General features: G+C 43.2%; 1 protein-coding gene across 1 annotated transcript in view; it reads right to left on the bottom strand.

Annotated features, from left to right (window-relative positions):
• The window catches only part of PIK3R1 (phosphoinositide-3-kinase regulatory subunit 1), an 83,396-nt gene extending 79,404 nt beyond the window's left edge, over nt 1-3,992 (bottom strand). The window contains exon 1 of the mRNA XM_017890608.1: nt 3,793-3,992. The gene's annotated coding sequence lies outside the window, so the exon portion shown is untranslated. The remainder of the gene's footprint in view (nt 1-3,792) is intronic.
• Nucleotides 3,993-19,262: the final 15,270 nt, after the last annotated feature.

Raw genomic sequence — 19,262 nt, 5'->3', positions numbered from 1 at the left:
TGTGAGGAATTTTCTTCTGCATTGCCTCTTAACTCGCAAACAGTTCTAAATGAATCCTGAATCTAACTAAAATAAAACTCCCTGCTGTCTTAAACCCCTTTTGGAGTAAATAGATAAAGGCTAAGTGTGGACTTTGCCCATGTAGTTCTCTCCTTACCTGGGGTAGAGGACGGCTCTGCAGAGGTCAGGACAAAGGAGGCCTGGGAGAGGCCAAGGGATGTGTCCATGTGTGCGCATCTCCAGGATGTAGAGATAAGTAGCTCATGGTACAGCCCTTGATCCTGGGGCAGAACCCCAGGCTGGGACACTGGGACATCCAGGGAGGAAGACAACAGGCAAGGAATAGCTGGCCCAGATGCCTTGGCTTTATTAGCTCACTGCACTCACTGGTGGAGTCTCCTCACACTTTGGCCAGACTCCTGTGACTTCAATACTCTGTTAGATGATCATTAACCTGACAACTATTTTGACTACAGGTGCCTGTGGATATGTATTTGATTTACTTTAAGGAAAACAATGTGAGCAGAATAAAATCTCCAAAAATGTTTCTACAGTAGACTTTTTTTTCTAGTAATGCTATACTACAATCACTCCAGTCTTTCAAATAAACAAACACCTAACACCTAAATAAATAAATGCCAAACAGACAAGTTTATAAGTAATTATATAGTCTACTTTTTCAGCTCATGTGGCCTAATGTACATGAAATGGTCATTAATTGCCACTCTTTTAGGCAAGTAACTCCATACAAGTATTGGCAGAATCATGGCAAGTAATCACATTAGGGTGTATGTAAAGGAGGCATGGGAAAATGCAGTAAATGATATGAATACTTTGAAAATTAATTACAACCTAGGTTTTGATAAAAAGCTGTGATATAATTTATATTCTGCTTTCTAAAGTAAAAACTAACTTGATAATTCCTTCCACTGATAACTAACTTTCTAGGCTTCCAGGACTTCATTAAAATGCTTCATTCTCTTGCCTTCACTTGCAAACCCTGTGCCCTGCAAGAGGGAGAGCTGGAGGAGCCCATATGAAACATACAATATCATCTGCATTGTGTATGCCTTGACGTGAGAGAATTCTAAAACCCAACACAAACATTATCTCAATTGGCTATATTCTACTTGAGCATGAAAATCATTTTTTTTTCAGCCTGCTCATTCACCATCTCTTTATTCAATAAAACAAGCATTTTGCAAATCACAAAATGCAAACACAATAAAAGCTGAACTAGAATTGTTCCTGTTTTAATGATCATGTGAACAGTCTTTCAGACTGGATGCCTTTTTACAATACTCCCCTGAACAACCTAAGAGAAAAAAGGAAATTTCAATCAACATATCAACCTAAAATTACATGACATTCATGGAAAATGTAAAGAAACGGCCAACACTTTTAACGGTACAAAATTTTGGTTAGTTTGAGTAGGTTTGCATTTACAATTCAAAGTCCTTCAAAAATCATTTTAGGTGAAACTGACATTACCAGAAGATAAACGCATATCACCATCATCACTGTCGATAATCAAAATATGTATTCCTATGACTTATTGTTCCACTTCTGTTTCCCAAAACCAACTTTATTCTGTGAGGATTTCCTGCGCTTAGTACATTTAAACTCAAGAAATCGCTAAAGAAAAAACATTTAATAAGTGGGAAATAAAATGCTTTTTACACTGACTATACAGCATCATGGATACGAAAAGACTTACTGATATAATTTTTAAAAAGCAGATTTTAAAAAGCAGATAAAACATCAGATAGTAGTGTGTACACTGCAGAGTTCTGTTATGCAACTAAGAACAGGTCCCAAGTCAAGATGAAAGTTAAAAGTAAATGCACATTACACTTTGCAAGCCAGTATCAGATACATTAAACTTTCTTCCAATCATAAAAATCTATATACACTTCTCTGGAAAAAGCAGTATGACCTGCATATAAAAGCTGAAGAGGCAAGCAGTGACATTGCCCAGCAGTTCTGCAAGGCAGGGAGCCTCCTCCACTGGCCTTTCCAACTTAAACCTTTACTCTGAACCAACATTTCTTCCCAAACTTTAGCCGCGCGCGCGCGCAAGCGCGCACACACACACACCACATTACTCTTATTTTCTTTATACTGGTCAGAAACATTTGCTTCCCAAAGTTTACTCAACTTTTGCACCTAAGAAAACTATTATCTGCTTGCTTCTAAACTGTTTTTCAAGAACAGTGTAATCTGTCAAAAGTTATAGCTAGTGAGTTGCTTTTCTTCCTTTTCAATGTTAAAAGATACCTGTGGCCTTCTCCTGTGCAGAAGTCACCAAATACCTAGTAATTCAAACTGTGGCGATCTAATACTTTACTAGCCTGCTTAAGAAATTAACCTATCTGCCTATTCCAACCCTTCCTACCTAATATCTAACCATCTTTAAGGTTGCCAAAACGTAACAGAACTAACGAAGTATTAAAATATAACTCTACATCAAGCCTTGACCAATAAGCTCTGTGAATATCCCGCCTGATTACTAAAACTTGAGCCTCATCACACCAAAATGACAATCTTATGTTGCATTCAAAACCCGGAACTGCTTTATCCACTGGTACTTCGCACTGGCTGACAAAGAGGAAAAGAACAGAAAAAAAAAAAAAAAAACCCTAAAATGATGAAGCCCCCAAATAAAGAGCAGACTCACACTCAGACACCAACAGCGCTGCAGCTCAAGGGATTAACGGTGGAAGTGAGACCTTTCCGGTATTAATAGCGCCCCGGGAAACAGAAGAATTCCCCCAAATCCAGTTGACACACATTCTGCATTCAACATGTAACAGCCATTCTGCGTATACCCTTGCAGTTCAGGCTCCAATTCTGGTTCCCAAAGTGTATTTCTGTACAGGAGTGCCTGGCCACAGGTTTTCTGTTCTCTTTGTCTTGTGATCTGAGGGGCAGTTTCTGAGCTTAGGTTAGAGCTGTGGTTAGAGTTCACTAGTGTTAGAGCTGTGGTTTCCAGAGAATTGCCCACGATATTTTAGCTCCGGGTTGCACGCTCCCTGGCTTTCCCCAGCCGGCTCCATATTGCTGGGCAGGTCCCTCCCGTCTCGCCCCATGTTCCAAAAAGCTGGATTTCCGGGCTGTTCCAAGACCCCACTAAACATACCTCCAACAACCTGCCCAAGCTTGGCTGGCACTAGACGCCGAGTTAGGGCCCCAGCGACCAACCGCCCCGAGGCGCACTTCCCCCACCCCGGAAGAGGAGGGCGGCAAACTTCGGAAGGGGGGGGGTTAGGGGACGAGCTCTGCGGACCACCGCCGCCTCTCCCGCCCCGGGAAGGGCCCGGGCAGCGACCCTGGCTGCAGCTGGAGGACCACGGGCGAAGGGAGCGCTCCTTCCCGCACCACGAAAGCAGCGGCCAGGGCGCTCTCCTCCGGTGAGGGGCCGCGGAAAACTGCAGCAAGCGGGGACCCTCGGAAGTGTGCGATGATGGAGGGTGGGGAGAAGCCCAAGCTCGCCGGCAACTCCGGGGGCAAATGCGACCGGCGGCGTGCAGGACCAGCTCACAGGAGGACAGAGGAAACGGGAGCCAGGATGGCCGGGATCTCGCAGGACGCCGGCAGCGAGAAGGGGGAGTGCTGTCCGGTGGCCAGGAGATGCCGGAGGCGGGGAGGGCCGGTGGCCGGCCCGCTTCCCCCCGGCGGGGCTCTGCAGAAGGAGAAGCGGCTGCCAGTGACAGGAAGAGAGCCGCGGCAGCCGCGCACACATGCACCGCCTCCCCCGCCCGAGCACACACACCCGGGGCCACCGCTGCCTACCTCCCCCGCCCGCCGGCTTCCTTCCTCTGCGGGGCCCGCGCTGCAGCGGCGGCCTCCTGCCCGCTCGGTTCCGACGCGCCTCCAGCCCAGCTGCGACCCGCCGGCCGTGCCCGATCTGTGCTCGCCGTCTCCGACCGCTAGCCTGCCGCCGCAGCCGCGGCCGCTGCTTCCTCCACACTCCGCTCCCAGGCTTGGCCAGCGACTCCCTCTCCGTGCGCCGGCAGCTCCAGCGGCCCCGGCGCTGGCCCGCGCCTCCGGCCCGGCCCCGCGCGCCCCGCCCCCGAGCCCACACCAACCAGAGCCCGCGGCTCCGCCCCTTTCCGTCCGCACAGCTCCGGCCTCCGAGCCGGCGGCCGGCTGTGGGGGAGCGAGCTCCGGCCTGGCGGACCTTTCCTGCCACCGCCCTCGCCTTCCGCCCCCAGCCACGGGGATGCCCCGGACAGCCGTGCTGCGCGCTGCCTCTGCTGCGGAGTGCTCTGGCTCTGCGCGTCCCGGGTCGCCCGGCTGCTGGGCGTCTCCCAGCGCAGAGGCGGAGGGGTTCGGGGAGGTCGAAGACAAGTTCAGACCTCCCCGGAGGCTGGCTGCGTCTCTAATCCGAGTGTCTTGCAGCCAACCCCAGGCTTTTTCGAGCCCCTAGCGCCCCAGCAGAGTGGCTGGGGTGGGGAGAACTCGGATTCCGGAGCTCGCCAAAGCGGGGAGGCCTTGCAATTCCTGGCGTCGCCAGCACAGCCTCCCCAGTGGGCGGAAAACCCGCGCCACCCGCTTGGCGCTCCGGGGGTGAAGGAGGGGTGAAAGGGTGAACCGGAGGGACGGGCGCCCGCAGCCTGCCGCTGGCTAACTCCGGCAGCCTGGCACCGCCACCTCCGGGAGCCAGGCGGACCCACGAGAAGGGAAGAGAGTTTTCTGAGGGTGTATGCTGATGCCTTCCAGTCCTGAGATGACAGAGCAAATGGAGGTCACTTAGGCAGACCACGGGCCCCTCGGCGTTCGCGGGGTCGGTGGCGGCGGGCAGGAGGGGTTCGGGGGGAAGCTCGGGTGAATTACATTGTCTCTTAAAGGTGTTAGTTTTGAAATGCAGATTCTTCAAGTAATAATTACCTAAGTTGCTCCAGAAAAAAATTGATGTTGGTTCAAACCTTCCACTGATGGTAAGATGGAATGCCAGCACCCCGTGTGTGCCACTCTTTCATATTAAAACATGTGAGAATCTGCTTCCTGAAAGCTCTTTCCAGATTCTCGTTTCTGCAACTTAAAGCCCTGCACCTGCCCACGCTGCGTGCCTAAAGCCCTTTTATAGTTCCCTCCCAGTTTCCTTGCAAGAAAACTCTTACAAACAAACAAAACCTAAGCACTTGGCCTCTGTAAAACGTTGAATTTGGTGGTTTATTCCCGTAGGCGTTGGAAGTAGAGGGAAGAACGTCCTAAAATTCATCGATTATCCTTAAAAAATACAATTTTTAAAGGTGACTCACCTAACAGAAAAGTAAGCTCCACTTTAGGCTATTCAGACACTGGTGTTTCTATTATTCCAAGTTGTCTCTTGAAGAGGCGACACGAAAACAGGCAGCTTCCCACATCAGGTTTAAGAATACACTTTATCTAAAAGCAAATATGAAATTTACCAAGGTACCTCCTTCACACTTACTGTGTGAAATGAAGGACCTCATGCATTCTCTGTCTGTAAATGAAATGATGTAACATGCCTTGCAGTAGAATTGCTTTGATCCAATCCAATAAGCTGAGATGAAACTGCTGTGACCTTCACAGTATTTCCTTTAGGTTCCGCTCTGAACAAACTCCAAGAGTGAAAACCTTGCTCCTTCTTTTGGAGATAGCTGGAAAGAGCCTTATGCACTATTACAGTGGGGTTCTGTTCACCCCCAAACCTAAAATCAATAAAATTCCCAAATGCACCTCCTCATTTAGACAGTCTTTAGTAATTTATTTCCAGCGTACGTTGTATTTCCTTTACGGTTTTTCATCATATTTGAACATATAAGTCTGAAGAGTGTCCCAAGGGAAGAAAATAAGGCTCTCTTTTCATATACTGAATAAATTCCCTATTTCATTTGTTTTAAACTGATGATATTCCCCCCATATCACTAGTATTAGCATTTTTTATTTTCACCTTCAATCGATTTCTATGAAACAGAAGCAAAGGCAACAAAACAGCAATATTCAAACTTTTTTAAAATAATCTTTTATTTAAAATATCTAGTCTAGAATCCCCAAATACAACTGCTATAAGTTAAGAAGTCATGTAACAAGGCCAAGAGGCCCATTGCACCACCTCCCTTCCTTCTGTCTAGAACCTCTGGATCCTTGGACTAGAAACATCTGCATCTCCTGAAAATTTGTTGGAAATTCAAATTGTCCTCACTGAATCAGGAATGCTGAGGGTGGAGCCTAGCAATCTGTGTTTTAATAAGCTCTCCAAGTGATCTGATGCATGCTATGGTTTCAGAACTATTACTCTAGGGCTTCTGGAAACACTGATTGAAAACCTCTGCAATAAAATACTCACATAAGTACCCAAACACCACAGTTCAATCAGTGATGGCCAAACTGTTGGCTGGCAGGTAGTGACACCAGCAAGGAACTGGAAATAGCAGAAGATGTACAACTTGCAACAGAAGGGGTGATACAGGGGTGTCACAGGGCATAAAGGTGAAGGTCTTTTGGAAGTCAGCCGTAGGAAGTCAAGGACCCCCAAATGTCAAGAAAGGCTTTGAGTGGCCACAGGCTGAGAAAGAATTCTCCCCAAAGTATGGTAGGATACTCTCATTTGGCATCATCATTCCCGCTACATCAATATTGTGAGTGCTAGAATTAGCTTTCATTAGACTTGAAACCTAAGAATGTATCTTAGGGTTCAAAACCAACATGAAATACAAATGGCTTAGACCCTTCTCAAGTGAGGCCCATAGACCAGCAGTTTTGGAACCATGTAAGAGCTTGTTGGAAAGGCAGAATCCCAGGCCCTATCCCAGGCATACTTAATCACAATCTGCATTTTAACAAGATTTTCAGGTGATTCCTATGCTAGTTAAACTTTGAGAAGCTCTATCTTAGACAGGGGTTCTCAATTTTCTCTACACATTGCAAATACCTGAGGAGCCTATAAAAATCTCAATACCTGGTCTGTACCCCAGATGGATTACATCAAAATCTCCGGGGTGAAATGCCGGCATTAGTAACTTTTAAAGCTCCTCACATTATTCCAATGTGAAGCCAGGTTTTAGGAACCACTGCCTTGGAGGAGCCATTTAAGAAAGGTACCATTAGGAAAGCCCTCTGGGTACGTAGAGTACAAATGGCTGGTCTTAAAGAGAGCAGCTGAACTAGAGTTTAGCTAATTGTTAACACACAGGAATGTGAACCCAAATTTTCCAATTTTCCTAGAGAAGCTGGAAATCCAGATTTTTATGAGCAATTTTCCAATTATTGAATGCTGGCAATGAATTCAACATTTTTTGAAATATGGGTTAGGCCACATTCGTGTGATTTTCTGAAATGTGGGTTAGGTTAGTGTGATGTTATGATGCTGCACATCACAAAATAAAGTGGCCAAAAAAAAAAAAAGTCACCCAAGAAGAGTACTGGCTTGTTGGAATGTCAGCCTGATGATCTAAAGAATCAAGTATTTTAAATGTGCCGTTCTCTAACAGAACCAAACACTGTAGGCATTCAATGACTGGGAACTGGTAATGGGTGAGATATCAATGCTTGCAACCCTGGGGCAAAACACTGTGGTCTTCTGTGCAATATTTTTATTTTCTCTTTCTCCTGCCTGCTAACTGATGGGTTGGGGGGTGGGAAAGTGGAATGAATCTTTGCATTACTTAGCTTAAAATCTACACCTAAATCAGCTTGGGCTGTGGCTTCAGAGGGTGCAAGTCCCAAGCCATGGCAACTTCCACATGGTTGGGACTGTGGGTGCACAGAAGTCAAGAACTGAGGTTTGGAAATCTCTGCCCAGATTTCAGAGGATGTATGGAAATACCTGGATGTCAAGGCAGAAGTTTGCTGCAGAGGTGGAGCCATGATGAAGAACCTCTGCTAAGGCAGTGCAGAAGGGAAATGTGGGGTTGGAGCCCTCACACAGAGTTCCTACTGGGGGACCACCTAGTGGAGCTGGGAGAAGAGGACCACTGTCCTCCAGACCCCAGAATGTAGATCCACTGACAGCTTGCACCGTGCCACTGGAAAAGCCACAGACACTCAATGCCAGCCTGTGAAATCATCCGGGAGGGAGGCTGTACCCTGCAAAGCCACAAGGGTGGAGCTACCAAGACCATGGGAGCCCACCTCTTGTATCAGCGTGACCTGTATGTGAGACATGGAGTCAAAGGAGATCATTTTGGAGCTTTAAGATTTGACTGCCCTGGTGAATTTCAGCCTTGCATGGGGCCTTTAGCTCCTTTGCTTTGACCAATTTCTCCCATTTGGTATGGGTGTATTTATCCGATGCCTGTACTTCCATTGTAATCTAGGAAGTAACTCACTTACTTGCAATTTTACAGGCTTATAGGCAGAAGGGACTTGCCTTCTCTCAGATTAGTCTTTGGACTGTGGACTTTTCAGCTAATACTGAAAAGAGTTAAGACTTTGGGGGACTGTTGGAAAGGCGTTGTTGGTTTTGAAATGTGAGGACATAAGATTTGGGAAGGGCCAGGGGTGAAATGATATGGTTTGACTCTGTCCCCACCCAAATCTCATCTTGAATTATAGCTCCAATAATTCCCACATGTTGTGGGAGGGACCTGGTGGGAAATAATTGCATCATGGTGGTGGTTTCCCCCATATTGTCCTCATGGCAGTGAATAAGTCTCACAAGATTTGATGGTTTTATAAGGCGTTTCCCCTTTCATTTGGCTCTCTTTCTCCCTTTACCTGCCACCATGTGCCTTTCACCTTCTGCCATGATTGCGAGGCCTCCCCAACCATGTGGAATTCTGAGACCATTAAACCTCTTTTCCTTTATAAATCACCCAGTGTCGGGTACATCTTTATTAGCAGCATTAAAATGGACTAATATACTACCAGAGTAAGAATTCAGAAGGCCAACAGTACTATAATTCCCATTCTGTTGTTTCTGAGATTTTACAAGCTGTTATTCATGTTGAAGCATTAGAAGGAGAGGAAACTTTAATGTATCCCAGAGAGCAAATCAGATAATAATCACCTATACTCAAAGGTCTCTGATAACAATGCATACTCTAGGGATTCTTGTCTCTTTTAGTTCTTCAGTCCTCATACTTGAGGAATAAGACTCTGAAAATAGTCAATCAGTATGGAATGGAAGTAAATGAGCCACCTGAGTTACAGTTTCAGTTCAATGTTGCTCAATATCTGATCCTAAAATCACCTGCAAAGAAAAAAAAACTCGCCTTAAAAAAATTAAAATACAATTATCCCTGTTGAGTTGAGCAGATTTCTGTGCTATTTTCTTGAAAGCAAGAGCGAATTTGTATTTTTGTATGACTCCAGCAGCTAACAGACTTCCTGGTACATCATGGGCACTCAGTGAGGGAGAAAGGTCTGAAGGGTGAAAGGAAACTTGACACCAGTTTCTGACATTTGTGGCAGTGGAAACAATAGAATTCAAATGCTGTCTAGATTATCCTTCTGAGGGTCTGGTAAGTCAGACCAGATCTGGAAACAGATCAACAGGACCACCCATTATGGCAATCTGCAAGTGGTGCTGAAACATCTGTGGGCATGAAACAACTGGAGAACCAGTTGAACCTTATATCCTACCATATAAAAAATTAACTTAAAATGGATCATAAACCTAAATTTAAGAGCTAACACAATACTTCAAAAAACTTAAAAAAAAAAAAATGTTTGGAAAAGATTTCTTAAATATCAGGACCAAAAAAACTTGAACTTTAGAAAAAAACAAAATCAGTGAATTGACCTTTCATTAAAATTGAAAATTTTGATCTTCAGAAGACAATGACAATGAAAAGCCCTATCTTGGGAGAAAATATTTTCTTTTTTTGAGACAGAGTTTCTTTCTGTCACCCAGGCTGGAATGCAGTGGCACAATTTTGGCTCACTGCAACCTCTACCTGCCAAGTTCAAGCATTCTTCCTGCCTCAGCCTCCCAAGTAACTGGGACTACAGGCATGTACCACCATGCATGGCTAATTTTTGTATTTTTAGTAGAGGCAAGGTTTCACCAGGTTGGCCAGGCTGGTATCAAACTCTTGACCTCATGATCTGTCTGCTTCAGCCTCCCAAAGTGCTGTGATTACAGGCTTGAGCTACTGTGCCTGGCGGGAGAAAATACTTTCAAAATACATATGCAACAAAGAACTTGTATTTATAATACATAAGGAACTCTTACAACTTAATTAAAAAAAAAAAAAACTACAATTTTTTTAAATGGGCAAAAGACTTGAACAACACTTTACGAAAGAAGATAGATGGCGCTGGGTATGGTGGCTCATGTCTATAATCCCAGCACTTTGGGAACACAAGGTGGGCAGATTGCTTGAGCCTGGGAGTTTAGGACCAGCCTGGCCAACATGGCAAAACCCTGTGTCTACAAAAAGTACAACAATTAGCTGGGAGTGGTGGCATGTGGCTGTGGTCCCCGCTACTTAGGAGCCTGAGGTAAGAGGACCACTTGAGGGAGGCAGAGGCTACAGTGAGCTAAGATCTTGCCACTGCACTCCAGTGCCAGAGGAACAAAACAAAACAATTAATCAAACAAAAACAGTGTCTCAAGCCTATAATCCTAGAGCTTTGGCAGGCAGAGTCTGGATAATTGCTTAAGGCCAGGAGTTCAACACCAGCCTAGGCAATATAGCAAGAGCCTGTGTCTCCAAAAAATCAAACAAAGATTTTAAGAATTAGCTGAGTGTGGTGGTATGCACCTGTAGTCCTAGCTACTTGGGAGGCTGAGGTGGGAGGATTGCTTCAGCCCAGGAATTCAAGACTGCAGTGAGCTAGGATTCAGCCACTGCACTACAATGTAGGCCATAGACTGAGACCCTGTCTCCGAAAACAGAAAAAAAAGATGTATGGATGGCAACCAAGTTCATGAATAGAAGCTCAACATCTTTAGTCATTAGGGAAATGCAAATTAAAATCATAATGAGGGGGGACTCAAATAGATACTTGTAAGCCAATGTTCACAGCAGCAGTATTCAACAGTAGACAAAAGGTGGAAACAACCCAAGTGTGTATTAACATGAATGGATAAATAAAGTGTGGTGTATACATACAAAGGTATATTATTCAGTCATAAAAAGGAAGAAAGTTGTTTCACATGCTACAACATGGATACACTTTGAAAATATTATGCTAAATGAAATAAACCAGTCATAAAAGGACAGATATTGTATGATTCTTCTATATGAAATATCTAGAATAGATGAATTCATAGAGACAGAAAATAGAGTATGGGATTGGATGGGTGGGAATGGGAACTTATTGCCTAATGGATACAGTTTCTGTTTGAGATGATGAACAATTTTGGAATAGATAGTGGTGATATTTGAACAGCATTGTGAATGTAATTAACACCACTACATTATACACTTAAAATGGTTAAAATGGCAAATTTTATCTTATATATTTTACCTCAATAAAAATTTAAAAAATAATTAAGGGCCAAATATATATAAAGGGAATGTATTAGCCTGTTTTCACACTACTATAAAGATAATACCAGAGACTGGGTAATTTACAAAGGAAAGAGGTTTAATTGACTCACAGTTCCACATGGCTAGGGAAGCCTCACCTCAGGAAACTTACAATCATGGTGGAAGGTGAAGGAGAAGCAAGGCACATCTTTGAAAGGCAACAGGAGAGAGAGACAGCATAAATGAAGGGGAAGTGCCACACTTTTAAACCATCAGATCTAGTGAGAACTCTCTCATCATCATGAGAATAGCATGAGAGAAACTGCCTCCATGAACCCATCCCCTCCCACCAGGTCCCTTTCTCAACATTTGGGGATTACAATTTGAGATGAGATTTGGGTGGGGGATACAGAGCCAAACCACATTAGGGACATTGTTTTGTATTCTCTGGATACCCAATAAATACTTGCTGAATTAAAAAAGAAAACACAGTGAGATATGACCACATACCCATTAGAATGGCTAAAATTATAAAGGTTGGTAATACCAAGTGTTGACAAGGATATGGAACAGGTGCAACTCTATAACTCTGGTGATGGCAATCAATGTAAAATGATATAATCAAGAAAACAGTTTGGCTGTTTATTTAAAAGCTAAACATATATCCACTGTAAGATCCAGTCATTCCACTTCTGTGTATGCGCCCAAGAAAAATAACAACATGTGTCCATACAAAATTTTGTGGATGAATATTCATGGGAATTTTATTTTTAGTAGCCCCAGATTGTAAATAACCCAAATGTCCATTAACAGGTAAAAGAATAAACAAATTATGGTATTCCCATACAATGGAATACTACTTGTCAAAAAAACAAAACAAAAGAAAACATCAAACTTTTTTTTTTTTTTTGCAGAGCTAGCAGAGGTTTTATTTTGGACAAAAAAAACACAAAAAACAAAAAAACAAAAAAACAAAAACAATTGAATGGTTTTGTTGCTGGAGGCACGGACAAGGGGGGTGCCCCAGGGAGTAAACTCCCCTAGTTGGCTGAGGGATAGGGCTGAGCCTCAGGTGGGTCCCCTGTTCCCTGTGCTCTCCTGCACAGGGGCCTTTCTCATGGGCTCTGGGGCAGCAGCAGGATGGATAGGCTGGGAGGGGCTGCTGTGGCTGTTCACTTGAGCAAGACATCAGAGGACTCGGACACCAGCTTCCCATCACAGGTCTCGATCTTCTTCACAACCACAGCCCTGAAAACCCCAAACTATTGATACACACAACATGGATGAATATCAAAATTATGATGTTAATACAAAGAAACAAGACAAGAAAAACAGTATACATACAACTTGGTTTTATTTTTTATAAAATTCTAGAAAATCCAAACTAATCTGCAACAGAAAGCATGCCAGTGTTTTCTGCTGCCTTGCTGGGATGCGGCAGGAGTGAAAAGATGGTTGAGTTATAAAGGGCACACAGAGACTTTTGGGAGTGAAGGCTATAGTTTCCTGAGTATATGCATATGTCAAAACTCATTAAATTGTACACTTAAAATATGTGTAGTTTATTATATATCAATTATATCTCAATGAAGTCATAAGAAAAATAGAAAAGTAAAAGGATTTTCTTCTTCATGGTGTTCTAATTTCATCAAGTCAGAAAATTATTAGGAAATACTGATTTTGTTAAGTACAATGAGAATTTTCTAATATATGCCACAAAGTTGTCATAAGAAATACTTAAATCTACAAGGTTTGTCTTGTGACTGATGCTCCCTTTCATACGATGCTCTTGTCCAGTGCACAGCCTGTACCCCAGTGCATAGCAGCCTGAAATCATGTTCACAGAACCCCCTTCCCAATATTAGGAAAACCTGGAAGCAGAATTATTCATTGATAAGTTGTTTTTAATGAGCATAGATTCAGAGTAAATGATGGTGGAGAGTCTTGAGGGATATTTCATCTTGGCTTTGTAAAACCCTATTGAAGTGTCATGGTCACCCCATCGAGTTCATCTTCCTAGTGAGCAGAATGTTTCATCCCCCCCAGGAACCTTCTCCCCTGGACTGCCTGATAAACATGAACTAACTCTTATTATCTGATTTCCTTTTGTGTAAGTTCTACACAACCATTCCATTAGATTACAACTGTATTACAACACTTACAGTACACTTAGCATCCAGCTTCTTCAGTTAACATCATATTCTAGTCCCACCTCTTAGAGACTAACAATCACTACGTTCAGATTTGGGAGATAACCAGATTTTCTCCACCATTTAAAGATTCTGTCAGACTGATTCATCATGTGTTCATTGTTGTATTGATTTCTTTCTCAGAAGGTCACTTTTTCCAAAGTTTTGGATCTACCTTTCTCCAACAAAAGCCAACTCTCTTAGATCCATAAGGAATGTGTTAGTTGAACTAAAGATGCAATTCTGAAACATTCCACTATGCTTATCTGAAAATGAGCTTGCGTTTGAAAAGTGACAAGGAGCGTAAACATGATGAAGAGCAAGCTAATAAATTATATTTCTTGGAGATTCGACTAATAGAAAATTTAGGCTGTGGTTGATTATATTCCACACCCAAGCCTTGAGCACTGGCACACATTATCAGGGTGCTGTTACAGCTGTCTGGGTAAAAGGATTTGCCTGAGTATGTTCATGTTGGCACTGCCGGCGTAAAAATTAAGGGCAAAGTCACACTGATAGATAATGAGCCCTTTATCAAGGAAACTGTGTTGGACAATCTCGCTGCTCAGAAAGAATTTTTCAAAAGAAACCCCAGCCTTTGTTCCCTCCACTGGAGGGGACCCAGAGCTGTCAGTGCTGCCGACAGAACCTGGCCCCTAGCATTCAGACAAGCTCACAGAATAAAGGAGACACATTCTCATCGGCCTCCCCGGTCTAGCTCCTATCGTATAGACTTTTCTCTGAATCCTGCTAAGCTCTGTGCAAAGAAAACACCTTAGATCAGGCAAGGCTGTATTCTGATAATACTGATTTTTTTTAAAAAGGGTTAGAATTTTTCATTTAAACACTTAAACTCGTTGTTGGTAGATGCATCACGATGTTAACAAGGATTTCCTTTCTGTTATAGATAGAAAGCAACAACTTTCTATTTGGAAGAATGACTTTGGACAGAGTGACTATGGATAATTTAGGATGTTTTAGAAGTTATTAGATTATGTAACCACTAATGTGTTTGGAAAAGGTAGCTTATGTTTTCTGTTTTAAGAAGGGAACCATGTTTACGATGGTTTTTGTATTAAATTTTAATGTTTAAAGAGGGCTTTTACAGGTTGGTTGCGGTGGCTCATGCCTGTAATCTCAGCACTTTGGGAGGCTGAGGTGGGCATATTGCTTAAGCTCAGGAGTTCGAGACCCATCTGGGAAAATGGTGAAACCCCATCTCTACCAAAACTACAAAAAATTAGCTGGGCATGGTGGCATGTGCCTGTGGTTCCAGCTACGTGGGAGGCTGAGGTGTGAGCATCGCTTGAGCGTAGGCAGCAGAGGTTGCATTGAGCCAAGATTTCACCTCTTCACTCCAGCCTGGATGACAGAGTGAAACCCCATCTCAAAAAAAAAAAAAAAAAAAAAAAAAGAGGGCTTTTACATAAATTGTTTTATTTGACACACCAGACCTGGGTGATAAGCAGAGCGTGTATCATGATTTTCATTCTATAGATGAAGAAAAAGACTTGGGAAAACTCCATGATTTGGCCTAGGTCCCACAGGTGGGAAACAACAGAACCAAATCTCCCCTTGGGTCTTCTGACTCTTAGAGCAGCATGTGCTGCCTCACTGTCTGAATGATTCTTCCATTTGGGTTAATGTGCTCCGTATTCTAAATCCGTGTTGTGTCACTTCCAGGCAACTTTCAGTCCAACTTCTGTAATTATTAACTGATCTATCATTACCACAAACCTAGGAGAAATTCTGAAAGGGCCCAAAAAGACTTTGGGACAATTAACACAGAGTTTCAGACCTCTGGGATCACCTAATCTGTCTACTTCAGGAATATTGAACTATAGAATTGGCAAGTGCTGCATACATCTAGTTTAACTGTTTTTCAGATAAGAAAACCAAGACCCAGGGAAGCTAGATAATTATCCCTATAATACAAAGTCAGTTAATGCTTCAAGTCACACAGCTAGTTAGTGACAGAACGATGACAAGAACCTAAGTCTAAATCCAGGTCCGTGGTATACACCTGTAGTCCCAGCTACTTGGGAGGCTGAGGCAGGAGGATGGCTTGAGGTAGGAGTTCAAGGCTTCAGTGAGCTATGATTGTACCACTGCACTCTAGCCTGACAGAGTGAGACCCTGTCTCTGAAAAATATATATATATATATAGTTAAATAAAAAATAAATCCAGGGCCTGGCGCGGTGGCTCATGCCTGTAATCCCAGCACTTTGGAAGGCCAAGGCAGGCAATCACAAGGTCAGGAGTTCGAGACCAGCCTGGCCAATATGGTGAAACTCCATCTCTACTAAAAATACAAAAAAATTAGCCAGGCGTGGTGACACATGCCTATAATTGCAGCTACTTGGGAGGCTAAGGCAGGAGAATTGCTTGAACCCGGGAGGCAGAGGTTGCAGTGAGCCGCGATTGCGTCGCTGCACTCCAGCCTGGGCGACAGAGCGAGACTCTGTCTTGAAAAAAATAATAATAAATAAATCCAGGCCTCATTGTTCTAGCCCATGGCCTCACTGTTTTCATTCCAGTTTAGCTAATGCCTGGGAAATACTTGCCAAATATGACATGCACCATTGACTTATTGAAGAAAAGATTTATGACTTGTATACATGATTACAGGACTGTCAACAATACCCTTGTAAAAGATTAATAATCTTGTACAAAATTTGGGCACCGCGCCACATGAAAAACAGGAGGAACCAGGCAGGTTGATGTTGCAATCTAAGGCAAAACTCACTTAAACCTGAAATGCTATAGAATACTCTATCACATAATTTTACCACACAGCTGTGGCAGAGGAGTTGGCAATTACTGCTCTTTTTTCAGTCACTGATTTTGGAAGGAAAAGAGAATACACATCTCTTCCTAAGCCCTTTACCTGTCCGGGTGCACACACCCTCATTTCCACCACCATCACCATCTCCTTTATCCAATCCACACTGAGTCCCATTAAAATGATATCTTAATATTTCCCTAATTCCCTTACCAATTTCCATGTAATACTATAAACCTAGTATTACTACATACTAAGTAGCCAAAACCAGCTAGTCACAGTGGCTCACACCTGTAATCCTAGCACTTTGGGAGGCCGAGGTGGGTGGATCACCTGAGGTCAGGAGTTTGAGACCAGCCTGGCCACCATGGCGAAACCCTGTCTCTACTAAAAATACAAAAATTAGCCAGGCGTGGTGATGGGTGCCTATAATCCCAGCTACTCGGGAGGCTGAGGCAGGAGAATCGCTTGAAACTGGCGGGTACGGAGGTTGCAGTGAGCCGAGATCGCACCACTTCACTCCAGCCTGGGTGAAAGAGCGAAACTCCGTCTCAAAAAATGATAATAACAATAATAATAAAAAATAAATAAATAAATATCCAGAACCTAGTGTTCTCCCTAACACGAGGCTCAGTACTTCAGCAGAGGTGACGTCTCCAAGTTTTCATTTTTCATACTTTCTGGTTTTTTTTTTTTTTTTTTTTTTTTTGAGATGGAGTCTCGCTCTGTCGCCCAGGCTGGAGTGCAGTGACCGGATCTCAACTCACTGCAAGCTCCACCTCCTGGGTTCACGCCATTCTCCTGCCTCAGCCTCCCGAGTAGCTGGGACTACAGGCACCCGCCACCTCGCCCAGCTAGTTTTTTGTATTTTCAGTAGAGACGGGGTTTCATCGTGTTAGCCAGGATGGTCTCGATCTCCTGACCTCGTGATCCGCCCATCTGGGCCTCCCAAAGTGCTGGGATTACAGGCTTGAGCCACCGCGCCCAGCCCTTTTTCATACTTTCTTCAGAAATGTCTTGGCTTATCAACAAGTTACCTTACAGAAGGCTGCAAGATCATTTGGCTTTAGAGTCAAAGTAACACCATGCATGTGGCCACTAGAGTCACTAGTTTGAGGCGGGCCAAGTTTATGTGTTTTTATTCTGGTAAAAAGGTTTGACAATATCTATGATCACAGGTAGAAAGTTCACGAATAGAGAAGTGCTTTAACATAGAAATTCATTTAGTCCCCACAAACAACCTGTGAAGTAGGTGTTTTACAGATGAGAAAATTGTGGCACAAAGAGATTAGTACGCAGGTAGAACTAAGCTTTGAACTCAAGCAAATTGGCTCTAGACAGCATCCTCTAAACCTGGGGTCTGTAAACTACACCCTGCAGGCCAACTCTGGTCCACCACCTGTCTTTTAAATGACTTTTGAAGTTGTCTGTGGCTGCTTTCCTGCTACCATGGCAGAACTGAGTAATTGCAACAAAAGCTGTATGACCCACAAAGCCTAAAATATTTACTATCTGGTTCTTTACAGAAAAAGTTTGCTGACTCTTGCAGTAAATTATACTGGAGAATAATAGGGACTGTCCTTCTCCCACTTTAAAAAATACAAATGCAGAGCAGGTGTGGTGGCTCATGCCTGTAACCCCAGCACGTTGGGAGGCTGAAGCAGGTGGATCACCTGAGCTCAGGAGTTCAAGACCAGCCTGGACAACGTGGCAAAACCCCATCTCTACTAAAAATACAAAAATTCGCTGGTACAGTGATGGACTACAGTGAATGAGAGGAGCAGGCCAGGAATAGGACTCGATTCTGCAACCCACAGATCTGTTATATTTCATTTTCAAGTTTCAATTAGTACCACGGCAGGGATTTGTTGAAAATGAGTTACAAGCAAAACTGGAAAGAATGATAGGTACCATCCAGCAAATGAAGAATGAAGTTAAAGTTAAGTACACAGGGGCCAAAAGGAAGGAAACAGAGACTGTGCTGATAACTGGGGTACAACCTCCCCCAAGACAAACTATATCTGCTTCACAGCTTCATCAAGGGCCAGCCCTGGCAGGGCCACTCAAACCTGCTTGGTCTCCTATTCTCTGACTTCTGTTTACACTAATGTGCATTGCCTACTGGACACTTAAGAATGGATTATTTTTTTAAATGTCATTAGCCATATATATGTTCAGTCCTAACTAGATTATAAATTCCTTGAGGGAAAATCCGTAAGTCATGACCACATGGGGTAGAGAGTTTGTCTCTCTTTCCTGCAGGAGAAGGCTGTACACTGGGAAGTCAGAAGGGAAGTGTTGGCCTGATTATTTCCTTACATTTTTCAATGTCCTTCCATAAGAAGGCTCATAAGAGATCTTTATTTGTGATCATTTTCATCACCAGTAATGTGCATAGCCCTCATTTCATCTAAGAGCTTCAAAAGAATACATGTTGAGACCAGCTTCTTTATGACTTGTCATCTCACATGTTCTCCTTTATTTCTAAAGGAACAAAGTACATATTTTCCCAAACGCAATTGAAATTTCAAGTCCTGCTATTTCTTTTAGAGCTTTGGAGAGTCTTAGTGTTAATCAAATGAAAATGAAAAGAACTAGAATTTGTTACATAATTTTCCATCTACAGAAATGCAAATGATATTTAAAATTGGGATAATTTCAGAACTAGTGCATTGCTTTGTTGAAAGAATCAGTTCAAACATCGTAGTTCAAATCGTAGACAAATGCAAATCTCTTGGCATACATCATTATCAAATATAAAATTTTCAAAATTTTGGAAATTTCAGGTGCCTTAATAATAATTAAAAAAAAAAAAACGCTAGTTCAGGGAGATGAAATATTTTGCATAACTATCAGCCTTTTTAGGATTGTCTTCAGTTAGGTCTTGAGGATCACATATGTAA

This window comes from Rhinopithecus bieti, unplaced genomic scaffold (genome assembly GCF_001698545.2).
Source record: "Rhinopithecus bieti isolate Rb0 unplaced genomic scaffold, ASM169854v2 scaffold_18354, whole genome shotgun sequence".
Classification (NCBI taxonomy): Eukaryota; Metazoa; Chordata; class Mammalia; order Primates; family Cercopithecidae; genus Rhinopithecus; species Rhinopithecus bieti.
The sequence above is the reverse complement of the archived record's forward strand: the minus strand, read 5'-3'. Positions and strand labels throughout refer to the sequence as shown.